The sequence below is a fragment of the Prinia subflava genome, chromosome 1 (assembly GCF_021018805.1).
Source record: "Prinia subflava isolate CZ2003 ecotype Zambia chromosome 1, Cam_Psub_1.2, whole genome shotgun sequence".
Classification (NCBI taxonomy): Eukaryota; Metazoa; Chordata; class Aves; order Passeriformes; family Cisticolidae; genus Prinia; species Prinia subflava.
This window is the reverse complement of record NC_086247.1, coordinates 126,569,339-126,586,782: the sequence shown is the minus strand read 5'-3', so window position 1 is coordinate 126,586,782 and position 17,444 is coordinate 126,569,339. Positions and strand designations below refer to the sequence as shown.

At 38.4% G+C, this 17,444-nt stretch overlaps 1 protein-coding gene across 1 annotated transcript in view; it reads right to left on the bottom strand.

Annotated features, from left to right (window-relative positions):
- THSD7A (thrombospondin type 1 domain containing 7A) overlaps positions 1-10,313 on the bottom strand; it is a 270,216-nt gene extending 259,903 nt beyond the window's left edge. The window contains exons 1-2 of the mRNA XM_063411466.1: positions 10,116-10,313; positions 8,672-8,769 (exon numbers count right to left, since the gene is read on the bottom strand). The gene's annotated coding sequence lies outside the window, so the exon portion shown is untranslated. The remainder of the gene's footprint in view (positions 1-8,671; positions 8,770-10,115) is intronic.
- Between the last annotated feature and the right edge of the window lie 7,131 nt (positions 10,314-17,444).

Here is a 17,444-nt window from a genome sequence, read left to right as displayed (position 1 = left end):
GTAGTATATTAACATAGCTGGAGGCAGAGATCAAGCAAAACACTATTGGAGATTTGTGACACCAATCAAAGCAGTAGCACTTAACACATTATCAGTGCTGTAAAAATCTTCATCTTTTTAAAAGAAAAAGAATGTCTTCTCAAATACTCAATTCCATTGTTGAAAAAAGCAACAAACCATTAAAAATCAGAAGGAACTGCTTTTCAGACATACAATACCTTTTTTATGGACACATGCCTGGATAAATGCAAGGCGAGCTTCCTCTGTTCTTACACAGATAAAATTATAATGAACTTCACTTAAAACTCTCAGATGAAGAAATAAAGTAGCCTCTAACTCAGGTGCACATTTAATATATGAATTCTTGGAATGAGATTAAGTCAGCATCCAAACCTCAGTATTTCCATGCATAGAAAGAAGTTTACAAGATTTTTCCTTCAGCCCAGTTTCCAAAGTCCTAGTTCAAAAATATAGGTCAAGTTACCTACTGCCTCCAAACTCAAAGTCAGCTCAAATAGTGAAGCCTGACCCATTTTGAGTGGGGTCTGCAAAACTAATAAAATAAACTAATCAGGTTTCTAATAAACTAATCAGGCTGCATCACTTTTCAATTTTTTTCTGCATTAAAGGTCTCACATATTAAATATAGTAGATTTGAATTCCATACTCAGAGGATTGATGCAAAAAACTCAGACATTTGGGGCTCACTAGTCAGCTCAAGGTAGATTAGTGCTTTATGTGTTTTATTCAATAATTCCTAGAGTAAACAAGTATTAATATACAGGTTGATATACACAACAGAAAAATCATTATTTTTTCTGACTACTATCCATTAGTTTCATTGAAGAAAAACAGAAACATTGAAAAACATATAAATTTACTATTATAATATAATTACTATACTAATTCCTTCTTTTGAGAATCCAAACAATGATAATTCTTTCACTCAACTCTAGTATCTTCTTTTATTAGTACTTGAAACAAAGGAATGGGGAGCAGTGGTGGACAAACATGTTCTCCTTAGTAAAACTGACCCATACACCAATACCATTCCATGTGGGAATGCTCATTGGAAAATAATCTTCTTGCAAATTTCATCCAAAACATTTCAGTAAGAAGAAAGATATTCCTGCACTAAAAGTCCCATCTTCTGAGATACTTTTAAAAATAGCTTCATTCTGATTATTAAACAATATTACTCTGAAAAACACTTATGAAAGGTTTTTTAGTGATTTGTTGCCCTTTTTTTGGGCCGAGCCTGCCTTAAATCCAAAGCAACTGTCATTGCAGCAAAAGGTGGCATATATTAGTGCGCTCTAGAAATTTCTGCTAATATATTTCAAAGGGTTATTTCAGGTACAAATAAGGTGAATTTCTTAATATACCCACCACAGATTTTCTCTGAGGATAACTATTATGAGAAATTCAAGAGAAGTCCATTGATAAGAAGAGCTGCTCAGCTAAAAGGACTTCTATAGCCTGAGAACCACTATCTATAATCTTGGCACTTTGATCTCTTAGAATATGAACTAATGTATCTGGAATGTAGCTCATTATTAATAGTTTAATCTTAAAGTTCCATCTTTAAATGGAGCAGCTTTGACTATCACTTCCAATACCAATAGCTTGCATTTATATATGGCTTTTATTTTCAAGGACAATGGTACATGGTCCCTCAATCATACACATGCACACATACATAGAGACTTCTATTTGCACTCAAACACATCATTAAGATTAGAAATATGTATCCATTTTAAAATAAATATAAATGAATAATCTATCAGCTTACATATAGTTCTTGAGACTTCAATATATACGGCTAGGGGACAGCCCAACGTTTGATCATAGATATTGATGCAGTTGTATCAATTAATTGTGGAGAACACCATCTAGTGCTCTCTGCAGAAAAAGTTATATCAGAAGATGACTTCTGTGCAGAAAATAAACAACACAACCTTCATTTTTTAACAGGTTCTGAAAATAAGAGGGAAAACTTTATCTTTTACAGAGGAATCTTGGACAAAATACTGTTTGGACTATTTTATTTAACACAGGATAGACATTTCAGTCAATTCAGATCTTCACAGACATACTTCTGTTGAAAACTTTTGGGTAAGATCCTTAAAAATTTCCACCACATTATTTTTAAATGAAATACAGAGGCCAGAGACTTTATGCCAGACAAAACAAACAAAATAATCTATTAAAGACAAAAATAAAAAAGGTCTGTTTAAAGATTTCTGATTTAGTGTTTAGCACTAGTTCCCCTTCGTTAAAATTGGTTATGCTTGCCATGCAATATTTCAAAGGTACTGTATTGTAATTTACCTCTTCCACTTTTACTTCACCAATTGCACAAACTAAATTTCACCAAAACATCTAAGGGTGGATGGAAGGAAAAGAAAGAGAGGAAAAGGAAGGAAAAGAGTCAGAAAAAGAAATTTAGAAAACATTTTACCAGGTAAAAACAAATAAACAAACCCCACCTCTCTAAACAAACATAGATTACCCTTCTCCTAAACACCAACTTATGACTTCCAGAGAGGGCAAAATCCCTCCAGCACTGAAGCAAAAGGGAACTTTAATACCAACTTTAACACTGTTGGATATCATCTCTCATACTAAGGAAAGCTGAAAGGAGCTGAATTTATCACTTATTTAAATAACTAATCTTTTAGCAGTTTATCTGGTTTTTTTAGACACTACACCTATGCAAAAGATTATTTTTTCCATAATTATGGTAAAAGCCTTCCACAACCCCAACATTTGCAGTATTGCATCCTATTTCCAAGTGTAATGACCCTCAAAATCCAAGATTGATTTTGGCTTTATTCTGATCAATACTAATCTCCAAGATATATTTGACTTCACACTGACCTAAACAAAAAGGTCACTATCTGTGTATTAGTCAATCTCCAAAACATTTATTAAATTAATTCCAGAGACCATAAAAGGTATATTGTTACAACTGTTTTTATCTAAGATTTCTATCCATCATCCTTAGTAAGATTTACATGCAACTGATAATCCACATAATCACATTGTCACTGTAGTGGATTTCTCAAAATGTCTTGATCTATCCTCAATTATTTTAAGATTAATCTTTTTTTGTATTTATCTAACTGGAGGAACTCCACCATATTATATAATTACTGGACTACTGGAATCCAGTTTTACACATATTAAAGTCAATGGGAGAATATATCTCCCTTCAGTGACAAAAATGAACTCAATTTGGGTGGAATATAAAATACTGTATACTTTAGGTCTCCCTGAAAGCAAAGCAGGAGAAGCCTTTTCAACCAAAGTAGTAGCACATTTTTAAAAGAAAATTCACAGCACCCAGAAGCATTTTTCTAGAATGCTTATTTTAAGAAATATAGATTTCTGATTAACTTTTTTATTATATTGGCTAACTTCAAAGTAGGACAATAAAAACTATACATGCATTAAGGCAGCAGATAACATAACAAAGTTGTTACTGACTGATCTGGGGTAGACTTCTCCTCACTTCTATTTTCTTTCCTCAAACCAAAAAAAAAAAAAAAAAAAAAAAAAAAAAGTATCAAGCTTAGAAAAACACAAAGATCAATAAATAAAGGATATCATTAATAGTTTTTAAAATTAAGATTAGTGAATTAATTTCATGCCTTTTTTGTTCTTGTTACAAAATGTAATTTTGCCTCCCAAGGACATGACAAATTTCAATAGAACTATCTGCATTTCTGATAAACAACACAATCTTAGCATAGTAAAGACCCTATACAGTAAATTATTTGAGACAAGGACCAGGTGTTTATTTTCTCCTTTAGATAATTTACCTTAAATGAAATAATTTTACAACCTAGCTGAAATTTTAAGCTAAAATAATACTAAAGACTCCATGAAATTTCTGTCCAGAAATATTCTTAAAAACCAAGTACTTGTAAGTTACCCATGATGTAAGTTCAACATCATCAACATCATTCTATTAGACCTTGCAGACTTAGAATTTTTACCCGGCAGACGCATTTGATTAAAAATTTCAGTTTAAGCTTTCCCTGCCTGTGAAGTTGCAGATACTAAAACACATATGAGTAGGCAGAATAAAGTGAATAGTAAGCAAAAGGGAGAAGTTACTTAAATAAAAATAAAACCAAAACAGTGGAGAGTAATCAAGACTAAGGATGCAAAAAGCCAGAGAGGAGGAAAATAATTTCATAAACATAATGAAAAAAATCATCCAAGTTTCCTAACCCTGGCATAAATATGGGTCTCACAACTATTTTCACTGTGGCTGGGCTGAACATGCTCCTATTTCAGACCGAACTGTTTGATGACTTTTGGATTTCCACTTCCATACTGATACCACCACCACTGGTCTTGGGCCAAGGAAGAGAGAAAGACTTTCTCCAGCTGGAATCTACTTAAAATTACTCATGTAAAGTATCCTTCTACTAAATAAAATCACATTAGAAGTAAACTTTCTACCCAAACAAGTGGTCCCAGAGTATGCAGGCTACCTAAGGGCTCTCCAAGGGACAGAGTAGTGTTTGCCAAACTTTGACTGACTTGAAGCAGGAAGAGTACAGCATACACTCTGCTATGGTTGCTAATGGATTCATCCAAAAGACATCTCTAAGGAACAACAGAGAGCTAAATAGAAGCTCATACTATTATCTGAAATGTGAGTAGTTCCACCAGAGATGCTGGCATGCCACACAAAAGCAAAATTACACTCTCTTGCACACAACACACAATGAGAGATGAAAAAAGCAACCAGATTCGCCAGACTAAAGCTCTTCTAAAGTTTTTATTTTAAAAATCTGGCATTTTTAGCAGAATTTCAGCTCCACAAACTACTACATTCACTTTTCTCTCTGCCCTTGGTATGTAAGGGTGACAGAAGAATGTCTAAAAAAGTCTACATTGCCCATTTTTTCATATTCCTTTACAAAACAGCTCTCATTTGAAAACATTTTGAATATTACATGTTTTCAGAAGAAATTTGTAAGATTGTGTAAGGCCATTCAGAGGAAGAGCCAGACCTAAGCACAGGCTGAGGAGTAAGAGCAGAAGAGATTTATGTCCCACTTCAGAGGGCTGCTGAAGCAAAGGCAAAAGAATCAAGAATAGAAAGGCAAAAGAATCCCAATGCAGCTTTAACCTGCTAAGGAGCAACAAGCAGCTTAAAGCTGACGTAGAAGAACTCAGGAGCGGTTGAACATTGGCAAGCACCAAAAAGAATTAAGACTTTCTGAAGCTTCACTATAAACAGTCTGAAAGAGAGCTGGACTGGCATGCTGCATGGCATGATACTTAAAGCTTTGACAGAAGTTAAATGCAAACATTTCCCAGGCACATATAATCCCTTCTGGAAAAACAGACAAACTCCATCTCCAAACTTCTGCAGTACTTCCCAACCACTCTCTGCTGCCACTGGAACCCATGTGTTCCAACAGAAGGACGTTCTCCAAATTTCTGCAAGACAATTTTTTCAAGGGTAGAACTCAGTTCTCCTGACAGCTGTGTCCTTTACCAAAAGCCTGTGCTTCCCTTCTGTCGATGTTCTCCCAAGTTTGCAGCTGGAGTCCATGTCCTACATACCTTTCATTTCACTTGGTCAAACAAATCAGGACCTCTTATTTCCTTACCAACAGACCATCCTATTAACCGTTTACAGCACCTGACCCAATTTCAGTTATTTCTTCTTGAAGATGAGTGATCAGAACATTTCTTCTCATCATAAATTAATGTGAGTTTATACTATTATTTTTTGTCGGAGTCTAGAACATCCCTCTGGCCACCCTGGAGGGTTTGGAGACCAGACAGGGGGGTCTGGGATCTGTACAAGGGGGTCAACCAGCCTCACACAGAGCCCAGGAGGACATTGCCTCTGATCCCTGGCCATGGGAGTGGATGCCCACATTGTATGAAGAATCACAAGCTGAGAGAATTCAAAAAAAGTAGTATTTAGTTTATCATAGAATGTAAATGTAGAATCTAGGATTTTTAGTATATGGGGTTGAAGAGGCAAGATGGAGGAATTGGGGAGTAGCCCCTGTGCTCCTTGTTCTTGATCTCGTCCCCCATCTTTTGCTGAGTTGGATCTCAAGGATTGGCTTAGAGTAGAACTGACATGTTAGTATAGGTAGTAGGTATTGGTAAAATTTTGTAAATAAAAAATACGTCTCGGACAGTGGTTAGGTCAGGGGTACTGTACATAAAGTGCAGGGCTCTCTGATCCGCCCAGTCCGCCGCGTGTCCTGCTCTGCTGGGGATGCCTTGCAGAGCTGAGAAAGAACTAAGATAAGGTACCCTGCCAGGGAGGCCTGGCAGAGCTGAGACAGAACTAAGATAAGGTACCCTGCCAGGGAGGCCTGGCAGAGCAGAGACAGAACTAAGATAAGGTACCCTGCCAGGGAGGCCTGGCAGAGCAGAGACAGAACTGAGATAATGAAGAATAAACAACCTTGGAAACATGCACTGGCGGACTCAGCTTGTCGTCTCTACCTCTGGTGTGAAACACTTAGGGCAAAGAGAAGACAAAAAACCTTATTACCTCGGGGAACAGCAACCCCGAGGAAACTCCCAGGGAACAGCAACCCTGGGGGAAAACCTTATTACCTTGGGGAACAGCAACCCCAAGGAGAATCTCAGGAAAAGATAACCCTGAGAATTTTTATCAGATCTTTCAGAACCCTCTCTACACAGTCATCATAAGGTTAGATTTTGCTTTTCCCATTGCTACTTTACATTGACCATTGAATATTTCCTTTGTTTCTCCCCAAGTTTCTATCACAGAACAAATCTGATATAGGTTATATACTCATACAGGAATATGAGGACTAATGAACTAATTACAGCATCATTCAAAGACCTCAACTTCAGCAACTTGGATATGAACGTCTTTGCCAAATAGACAACAGAGGAGATAAGGACAACTGTGGAAAGAGAGACTTGGTTTTCATACATAAATTTCAAGAAAGCTCCTATATATCCACACACCACCAGCCAACCATATGAAAGTTAAAGTGGACACTCATATGTTACAAAACTAATTTTCTGCTTGTAATAGGCAAATTATTTCCAAGTGGTCTAATACACACAATTAAGAAAAACTGGCGCACTGAAACCAAAATTTAAATGGCAAGTTGACTCTACTGTAAAATTGCCCGTGCTCTGTACATCAAAATAAGTGTGAGAACCACTTCCTATATTATTTGGGTATCTTCCTTGTATGTGATAATTGGAATTGAGGGCACAGTTCTGACAAGCATTCTATGCTTATGATAAACTAACAGCTCAAAGAAGATATTGAATATATTTAACTCATGAATATTTTTGCTTCTGAAAGGAAGAGTAACTTTTACATCAGCACAATCCATCACAGTGGACTGAAACCTATGATCTATGTGAGTATTAGCATTCTAGCTCATCTTTTCCTGCATCTCCTTTACAAGACATTTAATCCTGGTTTCAACCTCTGTCAGGTAAAAGTGTCAAGCACAGAAGAAAGTAAATGAAGAAGCAAGAATTTTTTCATACTATTAAAGTAAGAAATTCGAGGATATCTTTTATATTATCTACACATTTACTTGTCAGCCTAATGAAATAGAGCTGGAGAAGGTAGAGTGTTATGGATAAAAATCAATTTAATACAATTTTGCAGCTGTTAGAACAAAACCTAAAATTCTTTCTTTTCCTCATTACAGTCCAAATACATTTGGGATATTGATTAACTGTTGATTAAGTGTGATAAACCAATTACTTTAAAGTTTAAAGCAGTCAGGAAGACAAAAATGAAAAGGTATTTCACCCTACACACATTGGCCTAAGGGATTACAAAGAATGAAAAGCATGGGATTTTACTACGTCAGTTGAATTCTTTCATTCTATAAAATTTTTAGTATCAAGTACAATCTAGTAATTAAAGTTATCCCTTTCTCTACTGTCCACATAAATATTTCAATAGGATCCAAATAAAAACTTTGTTTTTCTCTTGTGGATTTGGATGGAGGGCCTAATTGCAGCAATCCTAGATCCCTCCCCCCAGCTCTTAAGGCCAGCTGTGACAGACACACTGCATATGACTGCTGTAAAATATGGCACATATTTTGGTGTGATATATAGCCTATAGAAGTACTATGTCAGAGTATTATCACTTTGTCAGCCTCCCACTAGTCCCCCTCGTCATAAAATGCACGAGTGTGGGAAGATAAATGTGGAATCCAAGTTCCTAAGCACAGCTGGAATTTCTGGTATTACCCAGGAAAATGAATTATAAAACATCAGAAATGATGTGACAGTTGCTAAAGATGCTCTAATTTTCTTATTTTACAAAGGCAAGCCCCTGACAATATTAAGACTTAATCTGTTCCAAGGAGAAAAAGTAGTGATGAATTATAGCCTATACCATCTCACCAGAAAACTTGGATTACCCCAGATTAGTGCTAAAAAAGCAATTAAACATCTGATAACTTAACAGAAAGAGACATCTCAACAGTTGTTCTGAATCTCAAGTCAGAATAGGTCTCACAAAATTAACCAGTCACATGAATCTGGATTTTTAAAGAAAGTCTTAAATTATTGTCTATTATTATATCAATGGCCTTGAGAGAAAGCAAATCGTTTCAAAATAAAGGCAACAGTACAGCTGAAGCAAGAACAAGTCATGGACAACTTGTACCTAAGAAAATCACCTGCTCCCAAAGCACAGCATGACGTCCTCAAGCAACTTTCATAACATTTGTCCCTGACTCTTCCAGATGCTCTCAAAGACACCTCCTAGAAAAAAATGGCATTTTCAATAGAAAACTTTGGAAAAGAGAACTAAAGTCAGGAAAGGACAGGATAGGTCCTATGACCTATACATACACAGCAAATTATTTTAATATGTTATCTTACACACATTAAAACTAAAGGATGACCTGATCAGCTTTTAGAAAGTGGACATCTTAATGAAGTACAAATCTGTTAAGCCAACTTTCTTCAGTGCAGCTCCTTTAAACTTAGTGCTAATTTATAAATTGTTAATGTAGCCACATCAGAAATTTCAGTCAGAATTAAGTCTCCCAATCTGTGTTAGGCAGGATTATAGGTTATATGTATAGGTCATACAACATAGAAAGCCACAACCCAGAGCCACTTTTCTCAGGTTCCGTAATAACACAGATTTACATTTCACTTAGGCTGAGTTACTAAAAGGAAACACCCGTGACCTGAATTTCACTTTATGCCAACAGCCTTTACTACAAGAGTTATTTTCTTTTTTACTTATACCTTGTTCTTTACATTCCTTTTGGTTGTTTAAGAGCCTCCAGAAGTCGTGTACCCGATATAAGCCTGTCCCCGTGCCCTCTGGTCTCTTTTCAGCCGCCTCTTCGCTACGCTCGCACCATCAGCTCTCCGGCCCCGTTACAGAACGCAGCGGCAGCGGCAGCGGCGCGTCAGGGCCGGCCCGAGCGCTCCGGGAGCGCAGCGCTGCCTCTGCCCGCGTGTAAAGGGCGCAGCGACAGCCCCGCTCCCGCAACACGCACAAATTAACCTGACAGATGAGATCGGGGTTTTTTCTTAAAATTGCAATTGTTTGTCATCACAAAGCACCCTGACAGCTTCAGTCCCGGGCCAAAGGCTCGCTCACGGAGCGCTGGGCAAATCCGCTCTGACAGCTTTTTTTACTTTTTATAGCCACGGCTTCGCGTCATGCATTTTTGCTTTGCCTGCCCACCAAGAGGGTGCGCACAGCCAAGCGGCCGCTCTAAAAGTGCTAAACTCTGCGTGACACCTACAAGAACCCCCAGCAAACACTTTTCCCGGCCGCCCGCCCTGCTCCCTCGCAACTCCACGTCGGGAACAGCCAGAACGCGGCACCTCCCGGGCGGTGGCAGCCGGGGCGGTGGCAGCGCGGGCACGGTCCCGGGGTCACTGAGCCGAGCGGCGGGCACAGGGCGAGGCGGAGGGCGCAGGTGAGAGCCCGGCCCCGCGGCCGCCCGCAAGCAGCTCCCGCCCCACCCCGCACCTCCCCGGGCGCCCCCGCCGCCGCCCGGAGGGGAGCCCGGGAGGGCAGGCGCTCCCGGAGCGGGAGGACGCCGCACCCGCGGCTGCCGTGGGCGCCCGCCCGCCGCACTCACCGCCCCTCGCCGCTCCGCTGCCCGCGCCGGGACGCGGCGGCGGCACCTCCCTGCCTGTCTCCCTCCCTCCTGCGGCGGGGCGGAGGCTCCGCGCCCCCGCTGCCCCGCACCGCCCACGCCGCCTTCCGCGGGCCTCCACCCGCCCCCGGCATCACGGGGCCGCCCCTCCCCGGGAGCCGGCGGCTCCGTCCGCAATGCAGCTGCGGGCGCCCTCTCCTCCTCCCGCCGCCTCTGCTCCTCCGCCAGCCCGTGCGGGCACCTGCCCGCCGCCCCCCGGGTGTGGGGCCACGGTCTGCGCCCCCCGGGCCGGCCCCGCGCCCCCGGGAGCCCCTGGAGCCCCTGGAGCCCCTGGAGCCGGGCCCGTCACGGGAGTGAGACGGGGACGGGCGGGACAGGAGAGGAGATACACACACATACACACACACAAAAAGGAATAATAAATCAAAGAAGAATAAAGGGGAGTGGGGTGGGGGATGACGAAAGGGTGTTAAGGGTGTTATTTCTAAACAGACTTTTGCGGGTTGTTTGTACCCCCCACAAACCTATTACTGCGGTGGACCCCTGGGACCAGCCGAGATTAATTGCTCTGTGTTATGAAGAAAATGATAGATGACATTAATCAGGGAAGTTGTAAGTCATCCACGTTTGTAGATGGAATTTGGAGATTAGCTGGGACAGATGGCAGGCAAACACTGCGCACTCCAGGTCTGGCGTAAATCATCAATGTCTGGAATTATTAAACAATCAATGACAGAACCTCATACGTTTTCCTGAAGAAAAGTGTATTTTAAAAAGATGAATATTCACTTCATATTATGAAAAGCTTTTCCAATCACTGTTACATTTCTCCTTCTAAATAATTGAAATATTTAGTTTTCCTTCCTGGATGTCAGAAACTTCAAGCCCAGAAAAGAAACTAGACTTTTCACACTTCTCATCCTTCAGGACATGGATGAGAAGCAAAGCCAGGAAAACAAGCACCCAAATCACAACTTTAATGCCCTTTCTGAAATAAGCAGAAAAAGTTGCAAGAGGCTTATCCTATTATCTGCTGATATCCCCAGCAGATTTATCTTTATTTGCAGTAAGCAGTAACTACTGCAGCAAAATATTTTTTTATTTAGGTTTTATTTTTCTTCATGCACTTTGAGGAAAGGAATTAATTGATGCAACTTTTATTCATAACTCCTAAAGGAACATTAGATATTCTGTGGAATCTAAATAGTCCAAGTGGAGAGGAGAACTTTTTCTATTTGTCTTCCCTATTTTTTTTTTTTCACATGGCAAAAATGAGTTATGGTGTGATCGACTTCAGTAAATCTTTCATGGTATCATATTGACTGACATGTCAAATGCTTGTCTAAATATAAGCTTAGCCCCAATACCTGTGGCTGAGTAATTGTAAGCTTGATTGCATGTCCTGCAATAATGTGATCAATCTACAGCAACATTCTGAATTTTACAGCAACCTGCTTTATAAATGCAAAAATAGCATCTGTTCTATCACATTAGCAGTATCACTGTTCAAAACACTGCGTTTACAACAGTTTAAAAATATTCAAATGTTAACTCCTTGCATTAAAACTAAAATTACATGTAAACTAAATGTTCTCCAGGCTTACCAGTTTAATATCCATTATTAGAAGTTTCTTTTAGAAAAAATATTGTATTTTATTAGATCTAGGAAAACCAATGTATAAAATATCAATTGTGCCTTCTTTTTAAAAATCAGCATTTGGATTTTTTGAGCACTCTACCCTGAATCATCTCTAAAATGCTTCAGTATATGATGTAGAAACATCCTTGCACACAAGTGTTGCCTTTCCTAATTTTGCTGCAAACTCTAGGGGAAAATCAGGCTTAAGTTGTTTAATTTTTAAATCACAAGGGCAAAGGTAACACTTCAAGTGGAGAAGCACATCATTGCTATGATTCAGAAATATCACTATCTACAATCAGCAATATAATTAAACAGTATAATTTAGGCTGATGAGAGATCATCTAGCTCAACTCCCTCCTCAAGGCAGTACAACTTCAAAGCTAGATCAGCTTCCTTAGCACCTAGTTTCAAAAATCACCAAGAATGGAGATTCCAAGTTTTCTGGGGAAAATTGTTCAATTTTGACTATTGATTATTGTAGAGAATGTTTTTGTTTTTCCTAATAAGAATTTCTCTTGCTGCAGCTCGGATCTGTTGCCTCCCATCCTTTCTCAGGGCACCTGAGAAGAGTGTGGTTCTGTGTCCCCTGTAAGCACTCCCTCAGTAGCTGAAGATGGCAATTACATCCTCCACCTTAGCCTTCTTTTCTTGAGACCTCTCAGAAATATTATTAACCTTTCCTAAATTCACTTCTCTTTCCTTATTTATTTTTTAATAAATAACACTAAATTTAATATTCTAAGGCAAAACTCTTATTTTTGGGATTATTTTTTCCCTTCTCTCTCAGAGTATTAAAAATGGATAGTCAAAATGACTCATCCCTCTTCTAAATGGGGTATTCATGACAAATCCTACAAAAATCAGCATGGTCAAAGCAAAACTTCATCCTAAGTTCTTATTTCTATTTGAAAGGGCAAAGATAAAGGTCAAATCATTTCTAACCCATTTGGCCATACAAGTTGGTCATTTGGTAACTTTAAAGTATCAGCACTACCTACAGAGCAAAATTAGTTTCCCAAGCCTTCCCTAAAGAAATGTTTTATACCAAATATTAGGTTTTTGCTCTGACCATAATGACTTTTGCCTGAGATGAAGTTTCTTAGCTGTATTTGAAAACTAATAGTATTTATATGCATGTGGCCTGAGCAGAGCCACAGGGACTTGTTCTGAGATAGGCCATGAACTGAAGCTCTCAGGGGCAGTACTGCAGGGAGGCTGAGAAAGGAAGCAATACTCAAAAAGGATTGCCTGGGTTAAAACTCTTCTTCCTTTCATTCACAAAAGCTCTGGTTTGTCCTCCATTTCAGCAAAAGAGAAAACTAGGGTTTCTACTCATTGTATTCATCTTAAAATATTTGACACCTTTACTGGTATGCGCCTTAACACTATTTGTATTTTAACTTACTCTCTGTTTGTTCACTACATAACTTATATGCTCTTTCTCTATATATACACATATGCACGTATATAGATCTTATTAAAAATATGTATCAGGTGAAGTCTTAAGCATCTCATGGATACAGACATTCTTGTTTGAAAGAATCCTAATTTCGCACTGGAAACAAGCATGCAGCTATGAAATGTAATATTCTGTTAGGATGCAGAATCACCATCACATTCTAAACAATATATCAGCCTTGCAAGGTGTGCTCATCATTTCAGGGGGTTTTTTCAGACCCTGTAGAGCAAACCAAGGATGAGAAAAGAAACTGAAAAGAAATTGGCTGAAGTGTTCTGTGAGACTTTAAAGAAATATCTTCTTGATAAATCTCTTAAGAACTTGTGAAACCTTTCAAAAGTTTTGTAATCATGCAAAAAATAAATGGTGAAAAAAATCATCTCTAAGAGACTTGACAACAGAAAGTACATGTTCATGGTCAAGGAACTAAACCATCCAACAAACTGGTGTGCAGTAAGGGAGCTCTTGCCTCTGTTCAGCAAAGCTGTGATAAATTGACTGAGTTGTCACTATTTTATGTATCCTATGCTTTATGTGACATTAATTAGTTATTCCAGTGGGCAGAAGTCTACTCAAGAAATCACTAGCCTCAGATCCTAATTGTCATTGCTGTTCAGTCTAGAAAGCTTTAATTTTCCAGCACCACACACACAGCTACACCCCTGATTACAGGGAAGCATTTAAGGCAATGGTGAAGCACAGACAGATTTACATTATCCACGCCTAACATGCAGCTCAACACTTGCCTGCTCTTTTCCAAACCATTGTCTTCTAGCTTTATGTTAGAATCAAAAACAAATTATTACTGAATAAATGGTTTTTTCCTTCCCCTATGTGAAACATTATCCCCAACATAAAATCAAATATCTGGTAATTTCTTTTTTTATTCACAGCCTATTCCTTACAAGTGTAAGCAACAGGGCAGTTTGAAGGCATTCCCTTGGTATTTTGGCCACATGTCCTACAACAGAAAAACATGAAATTATGTTTATTTTTCCATCTATTTATGGATGTCTCTGGTTATGCCTCAGAAACAAAAATGTCTTTTGTCATATCTGAAATTTACAAATTAGGAAACCTATTTCTTAGTTTTCCTAACAAATGAGAATCTTTGAACAGAATCTCTTCTGCTGGAGAATTTTCTTTTCCTAAAATGTCATTTGAATGGTTAACAGCACATTTGATCTACTAGAAATAATTATAAAAGATATACTTGAATGAAAACTGACATTGGACATTTCTGTTCAAATCTATTTTTCTGTGTATTCCCTAAAAACTGAATACTTGAAAGTACTGAAATATAAATTGGTCATTGAGGAAATTCTTGCTATGTCATAAAGGCTTGCCTTAGGAGAACTGATATTTGAATCAGCTATTAAGAAAGATATCATGATATTTTATATCTACTACTAACTCCAGCAATGGTGATCAGAGCAATAAATATTTTCAGATGTCAAGAGTAAGAAATATGGGAAGCTGTGTAGGGACAGGAGGAAAGACTGGAGACATCTGGCAAGAAAGGAGGAAAGAAGGTCTCAAAATCGTATTGCTGGGCAATATGAAAGGGCAGAACAGCAACAGTGGGCACAAAGGGGCTGCTGGGAGCTGCAAATGACATTTATGCAAGTGTAGGAAGAAAATGTTTCACAACAGAACTAGATAATATTTAATATTTTAATCCCCATGGGGATTTACTTTCTGAGGTAAATTTATTTTGCCTAAGGCCTGCAAACCTTGCTGCTAAAAGCTTTATGCAACAAGCAGTGAAAATTTTATTCATATCAATGAGGTTAATAGAACCATTCCCACACTGACACTTTAAGAAATTGAAAGAGGAAATAAAGTGAGAAGCATCAGCTCCTGTCTGTGATCCTCTATGCTTGCCATGCCAATAAACACATTTGGTCTCTTGAAGGAAATCTTATCATACTGGCTCTCCCAGCAATGTGTTTTGAGCACATTCCTATGAGCAGGACAGGATGGCACACAGCTGCAGCAGGAGACTTGTAGGAATGTCTTTTGTCAGCCATGAGATGGGACAGCTCAAAGTCTACCCTACCTCTGCTATTAGAGAAATGTTATTAATTTCATGAAGATTTCAGCGTATTTTTCAAAGGGATATATATCCCTGATCATCTATATTCCACACGGGGAAGAAAGCAGATTGTTTCATCCCAAGTTAATGTCAGTATTTTAACACACCTCTCCCTTGCTTTATGCTGAAGGTACAAGAAGTGTGAGGAGAACAGTCTGCTCCTGGATCCACACTCACAGAACACACTCTGCACTGGACTTCCTGCTCTTCTTTCACAATGACTTACATGGAAAGTTGAAGCTCCGTCATTCCCTGTGCATTCAATATATACCAAACAAAAGCATGTCAACTTTAGCATTATAAAACCTGACAAGAACCTTCATTGCACAATTTTACTACATTTGTAATGCCTGTATAAAACACCAGCTGTATATCACCTTTATTTAATAATAATGAACCTCCTTAACATTAGTTAACTACTAAATAGAGAAAAATTTTTTTGCCACTTTCAGGTTTACACTGGCATTAAACTGACGAAGGATAATTTACTGCACCATTCTCTTTTCTTTGCTTATTTTTTTCAGTATAGTTTGGAGACTAGAGAAACTCCAGGGAGCTGGCAATTTGAAAAATAAAGGTCAATTTCTGTTAACGAAAGCAGAAGATACATGGAAGGAAGAGATTTACATGAAAAGCTGGCCCTCTGTGAACTAATTGCTCATTACTCTCATCATCCCTTAGGAAAGATGAGGATAATCCTATTTCCAGACATGTAGCATGACTGAAATTTTGACAGAATGAACAAGTCTTAAATGTACAACAAAGGGCCACATCTCAAAGGCAGAAAGGACACAATTCATAGCTAATTCAGGAACAGTAAAAATTCAGGCTTGTTGAAGTAGATCGGGTAAAATTTTCCAAAATTTGCCTTTAGAGAGCTACAAATGTATCCCCAACCACAGCCTTAAGTGTCCTGGCAAAAAATCAGTAGTTCATCAGTAAGAAGAAATGTAACATCATTCAGTGAGCCCTACTTTTCCTTCAGGAGAATCCACTTATTATAGCTACATGGAGTAAGATCAGGCTATTTGGCCCTGGGAGTAGATGTAGTGAGAAAAGTTCACGTAGGCTTTCATTTCTTTCAATTTTTAGCCATAAAGTTGAACTGATTTTTTTTCAAGTAGAGCAATACCTAATGCCTATGCAGACGCTATATAAGTAGTATGCTTTACATAACAATTTATTGCATCTGGTCTGACCACATAAACTTTTATGGATTATGGGTTAAAAGCAGGTCTCAAGTCATCCTATCACTAAGACATATGAATTGATCATGACCATTAGAAGTGGTCTTTTTTAATGCACTACAATATAAACAACATAATTTTCAATTCTAAACTTCATTCTAAACCTCTCCTTTATTGGGTTGCTCAAGAATGGCCAACGGCAGTCCACACCTCACCGTGATTTTGGCTCAGAAAAATGGTTCATTATTCCAAGGGACACAATCAAAATATGGTGTATCTGCCAAATAGGAATTATTTTCCACAGCGAGTTTTTCATTTGCACTTTATTATCAATCTTACTGTGATAATGCTCTTTTTACAAAAGATAGCAGTTTTCTAGTAGACTGCATTATTGAAAACCATACACAAATACTAATTTTGTAATTTTTCAATAGAGCATTATACTAATACCTCAGAAAATATGTCACATTGTCTAAGCTGACTTGATCAGTGATATAACATAAACTGTCATGGTATAGAATGGTCCATAAAGGATTACTTTGGAAATGTGGATATGGAGTATTTAGCATGTTTTTTAGACTATGTAGAATATAAAAACCTTTTTGTGCAGTAGTCTTCAAAGATATTTTACTGTCATACAGAGTGTTGTCATGCTTTAAACTAGTATCACAGAGGCATTACCAGAAGAAGATAAATCATAATAAAAATTGCCCAGCAGAAATGGTTGCAGAGCTGTGTTTGTATCTTCTAAAATCCCTTGGGGGAGGTAATAACTGTGCATGTCTATTCTTATCACTGGGTCTTCTAAAACCTTAGGGAAATTTCCTTTCCTGACTATAGAAATATTTGGGGGTTGGTGGCTTGGTTTTGGGGGGATTTTGTTTGTTTGTTTGTTTTTTCTTTTTTGGATTTATTTTGAGATTTTACT